This window comes from Schistocerca cancellata, chromosome 1, assembly GCF_023864275.1.
Source record: "Schistocerca cancellata isolate TAMUIC-IGC-003103 chromosome 1, iqSchCanc2.1, whole genome shotgun sequence".
In the NCBI taxonomy this organism is placed as follows: domain Eukaryota; kingdom Metazoa; phylum Arthropoda; class Insecta; order Orthoptera; family Acrididae; genus Schistocerca; species Schistocerca cancellata.
The window spans coordinates 44,990,930-45,004,585 of record NC_064626.1 but is presented as its reverse complement, the minus strand read 5'-3'; positions in this window follow the sequence as shown (position 1 = coordinate 45,004,585).

Sequence of the window (13,656 nt, the reverse complement as noted above, 5' to 3'; positions counted from 1 at the left end):
AAGTTTTTATTTCTTCTCCATGGATTTTAATTGATACGCCGAATTTTTCTTTTGTTTCCTTTCCTCAGGTAGAGGTATCAAGTTGAAATTTATGTCCAACCTAAGTTCTACGGTCCATTTGCGATGTAAATAATTTTAAGCGTCTATGTCAATGCAGTCAAAAGAGACGACCATTTATGTCAAATATTTTGATACTGGCAACTCATTCATCAGAACCTGTGGGTTGATTATCCATATACAGGGTGTTTCAAAAATGACCGGTATATTTGAAACGGCAATAAAAAACTAAACGAGCAGCGATAGAAATACACCGTTTGTTGCAATATGCTTGGGACAACAGTACATTTTCAGGCGGACAAACTTTCGAAATTACAGTAGTTACAATTTTCAACATCAGATGGTGCTGCAAGTGATGTGAAAGATATAGAAGACAACGCAGTCTGTGGGTGCGCCATTCTGTACGTCGTCTTTCTGCTGTAAGCGTGTGCTATTCACAACTTGCAAGTGTGCTGTAGACAACATGATTTATTCCTTAGAACAGGGGATTTTTCTGGTGTAGGAATTTCACCGCCTAGAACACAGTGTTGTTGCAACAAGACGAAGTTTTCAACGGAGGTTTAATCTAACCAAAGGACCGAAAAGCGATAATATAAAGGATCTGTTTGAAAAATTTCAACGGACTGGGAACGTGACGGATGAACTTGCTGGAAAGGTAGGGTGACCGCGTACGGCAACCACAGAGGGCAACGCGCAGCTAGTGCAGCAGGTGATCCAACAGCGGCCTCGGGTTTCCGTTCGCCGTGTTGCAGCTGCGGTCCAAATGACGCCAACGTCCACGTATCGTCTCATGCGCCAGAGTTTACACCTCTATCCATACAAAATTCAAATGCGGCAACCCTTCAGCGCCGCTACCATTGCTGCACGAGAGACATTCGCTAACGATATAGTGCACAGGATTGATGACGGCGATATGCATGTGGGCAGCATTTGGTTTACTGACGAAGCTTATTTTTACCTGGACGGCTTCGTCAATAAACAGAACTGGCGCATATGGGGAACCGAAAAGCCCCATGTTGCAGTCCCATCGTCCCTGCATCCTCAAAAAGTACTGGTCTGGGCCGCCATTTCTTCCAAAGGAATTATTGGCCCATTTTTCAGATCTGAAACGATTACTGCATCTCGCTATCTGGACATTCTTCGTGAATTTGTGGCGGTACAAACTGCCTTAGACGACACTGCGAACACCTCGTGGTTTATGCAATATGGTGCCCGGCCACATCGCACGGCCGACGTCTTTAATTTCCTGAATGAATATTTCGATGATCGTGTGATTGCTTTGGGCTATCCGAAACATACAGGAGGCGGCGTGGATTGGCCTCCCTATTCGCCAGACATGAACCCCTGTGACTTCTTTCTGTGGGGACACTTGAAAGACCAGGTGTACCGCCAGAATCCAGAAACAATTGAACAGCTGAAGCAGTACATCTCATCTGCATGTGAAGCCATTCCGCCAGACACGTTGTCAAAGGTTTCGGGTAATTTCATTCAGAGACTACGCCATATTATTGCTACGCATGGTGGATATGTGGAAAATTTCGTACTATAGAGTTTCCCAGACCGCAGCGCCATCTGTTGTTGAAAATTGTAACTACTGAAATTTCGAACGTTTGTCTGCCTGAAAATGTACTGTTGTCCCAAGCATATTGCAACAAACGGCGTATTTCTATCGCTGCTCGTTTAGTTTTTATTGCCGTTTCAAATATACCGGTCATTTTTGAAACACCCTGTAAATAGTGAAGTTTGTACAGAATCCTGGCAGCGCGTGTCCTACCCGCAGTTTTTCCTCGTTTTTACTTTCGGAATCCAGTAGGCACATTGCAGAAGGATTATTCAAGACAAACAGCCAGCCTCTGTAGCTCAGTGGTCAGTATGGCAGAATACTGTGTGAGGAGCAGTGGTTCGACTCACAGCCAGATCAGAGATTTTCTCCACTGGGAGACTGGTTGTTCTATCATCATCACTTCATCACCTCAGACACGCAAGTCGTCGAAATGGTGTCAGCTAAATAGGCTTGCACCAGGCTACCGGTCTACCCGACGGCAGGCGCTAGCCAGATGCACATTTCAACAGGAAGAAAGCACCGCCTGGCACCCTCATAGAACCTCTTACGTTCTCAATTTACGTAGGAGAAGTTATCAGATAGGTTCAACAACTCCACGACATTGTTCAGTGGCGGTACTGTTGTGGAAAGGAGCGAATCGTCGTTTGACGATCGAAGAGAAACTTACAATGACTAGTGCAAACCTTCCATTCCATATAATGAATAATATCTATGTGTAAGTTTCGAAAATGCATTGCAGTGCCTATAACAATGAGCAACGACCAGCCACAATCCAGTTACGAGATTAGTGATCAGTACCTGCAATGCGTGACTTTGTTTAGTTCTTTAATGTTAATATTAAGAAGTTATATTAAATAGGACGGAAATATAAGGTCATTATTACAGAATGTGAATGGAAGATTAAGACTTGGTGCTAGCGTTCCGCGAATAGGCGATATACCTGAATAGGAAATTGCACGAGAGACACTTGTCATCCAGTTATCGTATAATAGGTTAGGGTCGACTGTAGTGGTACAAAATAGTTTCCGCTATGTACTGAACAGTCACTTGCTGAGTGTGTAATGCTGTGTTAACCAAATACGATTGGTGGCATATGTATCAATTCAGGATGAGAACCACCTACCACCAAAAGTAATTAATCTTACAAGGTGGTTTTCTTGCACGCAGCTGCCATATACCCTCTTCACAGGGTAAAATAGGGTTGCCTACATATATATACAAAATGATGGCAAATTTTACTAGCAAAAATTCGCAACAATTTGTTAATTGAAACTTTACAAAACACTACAGTCCTTCACTTACAGAGGAAAGTAACTCCTGTAAGTATTGGAACAATGTTTGTACTCCCTCAAAGTACTGCTATCCAAGATGGCGGCGCTGACGTCATCTAACATGGCGGCAATGACGTCAATCAAGATGGCGGATTTTGGCGGTAAGCTTGAATTTTGGCAGGGAAGTGCCACGCCCACCTCCGCCCAGAAAATGGCGTGAAGTTCAAATTCCAGCAGAATAATGCACCACACCCCGGTTATCTCTACTATGCAAAGAAAATGGCGGGAAAAAGGGACTTGTCTTTATTATTTAACCAATTAAAAGCACTTGTGTTCTCCACTGGATCTGGACTCCAACTGGCTTAGTTCATATCGTCGCCTTCAGAGGACGCCAACGTGACGTCAAGTGATGACGCAAGTAGCGTTATTCAAGATGGTCGCACCCAGTGTGTTCACAACAATATCCTGAGCCCAACTGGCTTAGCTCATATCGTCGGCACCAAAGATGCAACCATGATGTCAGATCATGACACAAGTGCAGTTATTCAAGATGGCTGCACCCGTGTATCCACTACAAGCTCCAGAGCCCAACTGAATTAGTTCATATCGTCACTGCCAGAAGACGCAACCATGCCGTCGGGTGATGACACGAGATCATCTGCTCTTTCTCTCCCGGGCGCTATAACCAGACATGCGCAGCATCAGTGGCCCGCAAGTGAAAAGCTACTGACCTCACGGTCTCCAGCCTAGACCTTTATACTCACACTGGACACTGTCTTCTGCAAATATGCTAACGAATTTAACTGTACATATGTGACACCAACAGCACTCATCTAACCTATCAATTACCTAAGTACTTAATTCCATTTTAATTTTAATCATATTCAATAAGTGAATTTACAATTTCAATATTCAATCATCAAATGAGAAGTTCCACATTTTGCCACTATGAACGCAGTATTCATTCGTGACCTAGCATCCCCCACCACCTCTAGAATGATGCTTTCCTCTTGGCTACTGCACCAGTCACGTGATTCGACTTTGTAGAACCTAGGACTTGGAATCAATTTTCACCAGTGTCACACTCACCTGGATTTGGAATCAAATAGTTAAAATCTCCACCACTTTCCTCAATCCAGCACCATGTCCTCTTACCGACCTATGTTGGCGTGCTAACGTGTACTAACATGCACAACATGCATTGTGCATGATGGAATCTGAGATGGTGGGGCGAAATGGCGGGAAAATCACTCTGTCTTTTCTAAATATAAATTTTTATTTTGCTATCAATGTCTCCACCACGAGATCTAGACTCCAGCCGACCTAGTACACATAACTGCTACCAGAGGGTACCATCATCCCTCTTGTGACCTAATCCCAGATGATGGTCTGTAGGAGGAAAACGATGTGAAAATGAGTCACACTCCGCTGGGCTGCTGGGGAGAGTAAGGAAGGAGTGCACTCTATTTAGTTTCGAACATCTTATTTAACGATGGAACATATTTACCACACTGACACAAAACTCTTGCCATCTTATGCCTGGGTTCACAGTACACAGTCTTCAGACATGGAAACAACTCCTAATTTACACAAATAATTTAAGTACAGACGTTCAGACTCCTCCCAAATAATTCAGCACAGTTATGCATAGACACGCTCAGTACTCTTAAACTGTCTCAATAACTGATAGCACAGCCCACCGACCCACTCGCAAAATAATTCAATGAATGTGTGCAAGTACCCTCTGCCAACCCTGTTGAGTAGAGCGCACAGGCAACCCCAATGATGTGGCGCAGTCATCAGCTGTCAAATCACGTACAGGTCCCCGCCTGGGTCCTGCAAGCATGAGGTGGCAACATTTCATTCATACTTCATTTCTGAAAATTCCTATCCAAATACGTGTTCACCTAGACACACGTGCTGACATGATAGGGCGGGAGTGGCTCAAATGGTTCAAATGGCTCTGAGCACTATGGGTCTCAAAAAAAATGGTTCAAATGGCTCTGAGCACTATGGGACTCAACAAATTAGGTCATAAGTCCCCTAGAACTTAGAACTACTTAAACCTAACTAACCTAAGGACATCACGCACACCCATGCCCAAGGCAGGATTCGAACCTGCGACCGTAGCAGTCCCGCGGTTCCGGACTGCAGCGCCAGAACCGCACGGCCACCGCGGCCGGCTATGGGACTCAACTGCTGTGGTCATAAGTCCCATAGAACTTAGAACTACTTAAACCTAACCAACCTAAGGACATCACACACATCCATGCCCGAGGCAGGATTCGAACCTGCGACCGTAGCGGTCGTGCGGTCCCAGACTGTAGCGCCTGTAACCGCTCGGCCACTCCGGCCGGCGGGCGGGAGTGTAACCGCGATCTGACGCCGAACGCAAGTGTAAGTTGTATGTAGGTATCATTGATGATGCGACCTGTCATGGTTGAAGGCTCATTTACAGAGGGTGCACTACAAGCAGGGACGGGCGCATGCGGCGTTCCTCACTACCCTCACTCTAACTGTGGTCCAGCGAAGACGCTGCAGAAATCCATTCCAGAATAGCAGAACCTGGTTTCTCCTTACCCATTCTAACAGACCATACGTGATGTCTGACTGACAGTTTGGCATGTGTAGCTACTTACCATCGCAAGCGCATTTAGCAACGTTCTCAATCTTATACTCAAGTCACGTTGCTTTCTAAAATAATAACCAAGTCGAACTCTAGTAAATTCCATAGTCCCCCAGAAATACTTAATGTGTGGTTTTCTACTAGTTTTCGTCTTCTCACAGCCTGTATGCATGGAATTCTTGCCCTAACAGGCTCTCAACATATGCAACTGTTCACACAGCTATGTAGAGGCTACCGTATACCAGCACAAAGCATGTAAATGAATCCAACATAATCATTTGCTCTTATCGAATTTACAGCCAAATTACTGATGCCGCCGGTATCCAAGCACCATCCACCTCTTCTTTCTGGGACCTTCAGCGGTAAAATTATTTTGCACAGATCGCTAAAGTGGATTATAATTATACCTTAAAACTTGTCTATAGATCATCAAATGCATACCATACTCACAATGATATTGGAAGCCATGAACATATCTACCAGTGTAACTACAATTATATATTACCATTGCTGCTACAGTCTGGCACCCATCGTTGTAGAGTTAATCCCTCCTCTTGACAAGTGTGCTTCAGTATCTATAGCACATACGATTTTCTACTTAAAACTCTCACTCATACCCTTGTCATTATCAATCTGCTCAATCTATACGTCCCTCACGATAGTACTCACAGTCATCCTCTCTACTCATGCCATAACTTAACGATACTAACTTTACAATGCAGTATATACACATTCTACCAAAGTAAGCCACACCAACTTTACAGTACAATACATAAAAATTTTAGACAAACAGTGCAGTTATCTTTTATATCTGTACAGCTACTGAAAAAGTTACTGTATGTCTACACTCACACCCACTTTATCTCACTATGCTCCTCAGTCCTAGGGAAGCACCGTCCACCATTTCTTTCTTTCTACAGACGTGACATTCAGAGGCAATAAAGTATTTTACACTCATTGCCATATTGCACTGACAGCTAAACCTCGCAATGTGCCATAAACTCGCTTCCCACGCCCGGGTTCCCGGGTTCGACTCCCGGCGGGGTCAGGGATTTTCTCTGCCTCGTGATGGCTGGGTGTTTTGTGCTGTCCTTAGGTTAGTTAGGTTTAAGTAGTTCTAAGTTCTATGGGACTGATGACCATAGATGTTAAGTCCCATAGTGCTCAGAGCCATTTGAACCATTTTTTTGTGCCATAAATATCGTCAAATGCGTAAACATAACTACTCATTTACACTCTCCTCCCACTGGGGACAGGAGCTTGAATATTAGTGTGTGAAACCGATCTCCAACACAGCAATATATCAATGCGTACCCTATCTATATATTAAACATACAATTCGCATCCTGCGCCATGCAAAATCACACATTTTGCATCAGAAAGCCCTCACTGAATCGAAGTCACTCTCAGAACTGATTTGCAAAGACATCCTTCTTTCCCCATCGATACTAATGCGCTATTGTTTGTAGTTCGGACCTGTCTGCTTGCTTGCCTTTCTACACCCATCTCCAGACTCTGGGATTACACTAATGCAAGTATTTCTGCATCGTCAGTCATAATATTATATGATGATCGTGGTACTTCTCGATATCAAGCACGCAGCAGTAGCCTCCCAATCACTCACGCAACATAATTCCCAAGATATAGACTCGAAATCATTACTCTACAAACACGAAACTTTAGCTATGTGGAGCGTCCTCTAGACCATTTAGTAACTAGAAACAAACATATGAAAAATAATATCTCCACCTGTGAATACCGATCTCACTAATTTAACATATTCCATATCATCTCTCTAATTTACAAGCCATGTCCAGTCATCAGGATGGTATGGATTTGACTTGGAGTACAGTGATAACAAAATAAAGAGTATGTCCAGTCATAAGGAAGGTACAGATTTTTCTATTTCCAGAGCCACTACCGTCAGAGAGAGCAGACGATCTTCTGTCATCACTGATGTCACGGTAGCATTGTCTGGCAACGATTGCGTCATGATCTGGCGTCATGGTTATGTCCTCTGGTCATGATGATATGAACTAAGCCAGTTGGGCTCTGGAGCACGTTTTGAACATACTGGGTGGGGCCATCTTGAATAACGCGACTTGCGGTGTCACCTGACGTCACGGGGCGTCCTCTGGTGGCGACAATATTAATTAAGCCAGTTGGAGTCCAGACCCAGTGCAGAACACACCTGCTTGAAATCGATTAAATAATAAAGACAAGTCCTTTTTTCCCACAATTATCTTTGCTTAGTAGAGATAACTGTGGTTTTGGTATCATCCTGCTGGAATTTGAACTTTGCGTCATTTTTCTGGGGGGAAGCGGGGCGTGGCGCGTTCCTGCCAAAATTCAAACGTCCCACCAAAATCTACCATCTTGATTGACGTAATCGCCACCATCGTGGATGACGCCATCGCATCCATCTTGGATAACGGTACTTTGGGGTGGCACCAATGTTGTTCCAATACTCCCGTATGGTGCATCACTGCTAAGTAACACTCGAGTAACTCAACGAAACTTGGACCTTGCTGTACAGATTGGTAGTGATGCAAGGATTATTGTAGAGAGTTGGTTTAAAAAACTTTATTTCAGTGGCTCCAACCAAGTCTTTAGAAGTTTCCTTCCAGTGTAACTTTGGCTGCTCTTCCGTGACCATAGCTGCCTTACTTTCAGAAACAAGTGAGTTCTGTCTGCTTAAAGCTGTTGGCAATAGATGATTTCGGTTCTCTGCTGATGTTGCTGACGAATTCACGCCATCACTTTATCCAATATTGAGCATGTGGTGTGGGTGACACGTGTGGATGCTGGAGGGTTGTGGAGAGCATAACACAGCCATTTCTGTCTCTTGTGATCCAGACCTTGACAATAACAGACGTCTGTTTTGGGATGCAGAGCCTCTGGCTCCGCGTCTCGTGATCAGCCACGAGCAGAATTGTACATGAACTGCAGCCTCTCCTGTTGCCCGCGTCTTAAGTTTGTTCAGTCTCCTACGCTGGTCTACACATGATAACTTGCTATCCTTCGCATGCCCAGTGTGTTCCGTATACTGAAATATATGCACTTTATTTGGCTTATTTGCTAGTTCTCATTTAATATTAGTCCTACAATCGTACTCCTAATTGTGACCGCACGACCACCTGGAATGCCAATGTGTAGTCCAGAAGGGAACCGACAAAAACACATGACACGAAGAGCAAAGACACTTTTACTCAAAAGCCGGCCGGATTTGGCCCAGCGGTTCTAGGCGCTCCTGTCTGGAACCGCGCGACCGGGACGGTCGCAGGTTCGAATCCTCCCTCGGGCATGGATGTGTGTGATGTCCTTAGGTTAGTTAGGTTTAAGTAGTTCTAAGGTACTGATGACCTCCGTAGTTAAGTCCCATAGTGCTCAGAGCCATTTGAACCGTTTTTTTTACTCAAAAGCAATGTCAGACTGATGTCAACGTGACGATTACAAACTGCACGACATGCTTCTTGGGATGGTGATTGACTACGATGTAAGCTCTGGAATGCTCTGGAAGGTCCTCCCTTGATGGCCACGAAATTAGTAAGCAGATAGTGTGACGACACTGGTTTATGACACGTCGTTAACCGACAATACAGGGTAGTCCATTTATCGTGACTGGGCCAAATATCTCACGAAATAATCGTCAAACGAAAACACTACAAAGAAAGAAACTTGTCTAGATTGAAGGGGGAAACGAATTGGCGCTATGGTTGGCCCGCTAGATGGCGCTGCCATAGGTCATTCGGATATCTACTGCGTTTTTATAAATAAGAACCCCCAATTTTTATTACATATTCGTGTAGCACGTAAAGAAATATGAATGTTTTAATTGGACCACTTTTTTTTGCATTGTGATAGATGGCGCTGTAATAGCCTCAAACATAAGGCTCACAATTTTTGACGAACAGTTAGTAACAGGTAGGTTTTTTAAATTAAAATACAGAGCGTAGGTACGTTTGAACATTTTATTTCGGTTGTTCCAGTGTGATAAATGTACCTTTGTGAGATTATCATTTCTGAGAACGCGTGCTGTTACAGCGTGCTTTCCTGTAAATACCCCATTAATGCAATAAATGCTCAAAATGATGTCCATCAACCTCAATGCATTTGGCAATACGTGTAACGACTTTCCTCTCAACAGCGAGTAATTCGCCTTCCGTAACGTTCACACATGCATTGACAATGCTGTGACGCATGTTGTGAGGCGTTGTCGGTGGATCACGATAGCAAATATCCTTTAACTTCCTCCACAGAAAGAAATCAGGGTACGTCAGATCCGATGAACGTGCGGGCCATGGTATGGTGCTTCGACGACAGCTTCAACCGAACGCGAGCTACGTGCCGGACATGAAAAATTGCTCTGAGCACTATGGGACTTAACATCTGTGGTCATCAGTCCCCTAAAATGTTGAACTAATTAAACCTAACTAACCTAAGGACATCACACACATCCATGCCCGAGGCAGGATACGAACCTGCGACCGTAGCGGTCACGCGGTTCCAGACTGATGCGCCTAGAACCGCACGGCCACACCGGCCGGCTACCGGATATCCATCATGTTGGGAGTACATCGCCATTCTGTTATCTAGTGAAACATCTTGTAGTAACATCGGTAGAACATTACGTAGGAAATCAGCATACATTGCATCATTTACATTGCCATCGATAAAATGGGGGCAAATTATCCTTCCTCCCATAATGCTGCACCATACATGAACTCACCAGGGTCGCTGATGTTCCAACTGTCGCAGCCATCGTGGATTTTCCGTTGCCCAATAGTGCATATTATGCCGGTTTACTTTACCGCTGTTGGTGAATGATGCTTCCTCGCTAAATAGAACGCGTGCAAAAAGTCTGTCATCGTCCCGTAATTTTTCTTGTGCCCAGTGGTAGAAGTGTACACTACGTTCAAAGTTCTCGCCATGAAATTCCTGGTTCATAGAACTATGGTACGGGTGCAATCGATGTTGATGTAGCATTCTCAACACCGACGTTTTTCAGATTCCCGATTCTCGCGCACTTTGTCTGCTACTGATGTGCGAATTAGCCGCGACAGCATCTAAAACACCTACTTGGGCATCATCATTTGTTGCAGGTCCTGGTTGACGTTTCACATGTGGCTGAACACTTCCTGTTTCCTTAAACAACGTAGCTATCCGGCGAACGGTCCGGACACTTGGATGATGTCGTCCAGGATACCGAGCAGCATACATAGCACACACCCGTTAGGCATTTTGATCACAATTGCCATACATGAACACGACATCGACCTTTTCCGCAATTGGTAAACGGTCCGTTTTATCACAGGTAATGTATCGCGATGCAAATACCGTCCGCACTGGCGGAATGTTACGTGATACCACGTACTTATACGTTTGTGACTATTACAGCGCCATCTATCACAAAGCGAAAAAGGTACCCCAACTAAAACATTCATATTTCTTTACGTACTACACGAATATTTAATAAAAAATGGGGGTTCCTATGTATGAAAACTTAGTTGATATCCGTTTGACCCATGGCAGCGCCATCTAGCGGGCAACTATAGCGCCATCTGGTTTCCCCCTTCAAGCTGGACAAGTTTCGTCCTTTGTAGTTTTTTCGTTTGATGCTTATTTCGTGAGATATTTGGCCCGGTCACTATAAATGGACCACCCTGTATCATTTTGTACTGTATTCTCGTGAAGTTTCTGAGTGGAAGAGAACGGTCAGCGAATTCTGGCGTTTTAGCTCGTGTTTTTCCCCGTATTTCGAATGTGGCGAGGAGGTCCTGCCGCAAGCCTTAAGCGCTGGATAAACAATAGAAGAAATCCGTGAGGTTTCCGTCCTGGAATTCCCACAGGTAGTGGTCACCCGAGTAAGCCGCCTTGGATATCTCCTAAGCCAGGGTACTTCAGAAGCGCCCATTCAGGCTGTGCGAGCCACGCGATTTCCCGTGAGAATAGCACAATGGCCCACATGTTTCCCAAGAGTCAGATAAAGAGAAAGAGCGAACGCTATGTTTTACTAAACAGCAAGAGAAGGATGTCCTGCTATCTTTCCGCCAACGGCAAAGCGACGGCTAATACATCGCCAACCTTTAGTTCGTTAACAGAGAACACAACAAGCGCTGGAGGAGTAAATTCTGTAGGCTTTCCCTGCGTGCAACATGAGAGTTCACCTCTTATGGTTTCTTGGGGACTGTAAGTGGTGGCTGTTCGTGTCTCGTCGTTGAAGCGTTGCTGTTCGGTGCCCGGCTTCAGCTTGCTGCTTCTTTAGCTGTTTTGAGACAAGTGTCACATACAGCGTTTGCGTTGTCTTTGCACTGCGTAGCTCATACTTTGGGAGTCTGTTCGTAACTTGTGATTTCTTTATCATACTGGGATCAAGGGTCGATGCTATCCAGTATGTCCGCCTTCTGTGAGTTTCCTAATTTTTTGGAAGTATTTGCATCTCGATTTACTGTTTTCCAGAGAGCATTAAGGTGGCTTCTGCGCTGATAAAGTTCCTCTAAATTGGAATATTATCACAATGGTGATTAAAAAGAACTTTACATCCTACGTCCACTGATATTTACCATATTTGATGAAAGTAATGGTAAACTAATACAACTTTCATTTGATCAATATTGAAAAAGACCTTGAAATTGTATCTCTATTGCCCACATCTCGTGGTCGTGCGGTAGCGTTCTCGCTTCCCACGCCCGGGTTCCCGGGTTCGATTCCCGGAGGGGTCAGGGATTTTCTCTGCCTCGTGATGGCTGGGTGTTGTGTGCTGTCCTTAGGTTAGTTAGGTTTAAGTAGTTCTAAGTTCTAGGGGACTTATGACCACAGCAGTTGAGTCCCATAGTGCTCAGAGCCATTTGAACCATTCGTATCTCTATTGATATTTACCTTTTCGATGAAAGTTATTGTAAATTAGAGCTACCAAAACTTGAGCAATATTGATTGAGCACAACTAAGTTACCATTTTGAACATAACTTTTCCTCACTCCGTCATTTCCTCCTACAACATTCTGATGAGGCGGCACTTTTCGCTACAATAAGTATGGTCGTAGGACTGTAGCTCACTGAATCGCAGACTCACTCTGACAGTGTTCCAAATTTAATACAGCTGCCATTACGAGAAAGATAGTCTTTTGTTTTTATCTAGGAAGTTAGCTATGTCCTTTCCTGTGCTATTAATTATACCATTCTACTAATTCTAATTGAATATAGTTTTGTCGACAATGAAACTTCAAATGAATAAGCACTTAGCAGCGTGAATAATTATCATTGTAACTGTTGTGCGATTGTGTCGTATTCTATAAAAGCATAGAACTGCTTGCTTTGTTCTTTGTGTGTTGTGTTCGCAAGTGTGTCAGGCAGCGTTGCCGAGCGACTGCTAAACCCCATTCGACATGCACACCGCACTACACAAAATATACTTAGCACACCACAACATTTCAATCTGATGATATGACGTTCCAATCCTCCACGAGCACGGTTAACTACCACTCGATGGACGGTTTGGGGCATGTGGGTGCGCTGCGATACGTCTCCCCCAAGGCAGCGCACATGTGGTCGATGGGGTTAAGTTGGGGGGGGGGGGGGGGGCGGCTGTTGGTCTGTCCATTCTCTAAATATCCTCTGATTCCAAGAGCTCTTCCTCCGGTGTTGCTCGATGCAATTACTCATTGTCATCCACAAAATTGAAGTCAGCGCGAATGGACATCTGAAAACAAACTCATGGGGAAGAAATACTGTGTCACAATTATTTAGAACGGTGAGCGTACTTTATTCAAAGATTTCGAGGTCAGCACACCCATGAAACTTTATGCCTCCTTAAAGGATAATACTTGGACCAGCGAAATGACAATTTTGCTTGGTACATTACGTGTTCACAACTCTTGCCTTGTCACAGCGTTTCCGGAACACTGATCGGTATGAAACAACGAAGAAGGAGGACGAACGCTTGGAAACAGAGGATATTCGGTTAATCGACTTGCCTACCTGTTCCCTCGACATAAATCCCACCGAGCTAGTGTGGAGTGCGTTGCTGAGACGTATTGCAACGCGTCAAAATGCACCGACGATCGTCGAGCATTTGTCAACGGCTTTGATGGAGGCAAGGAAATCCGTACTGCAGTAACTCCTTAGCAACGAAGCGGTCG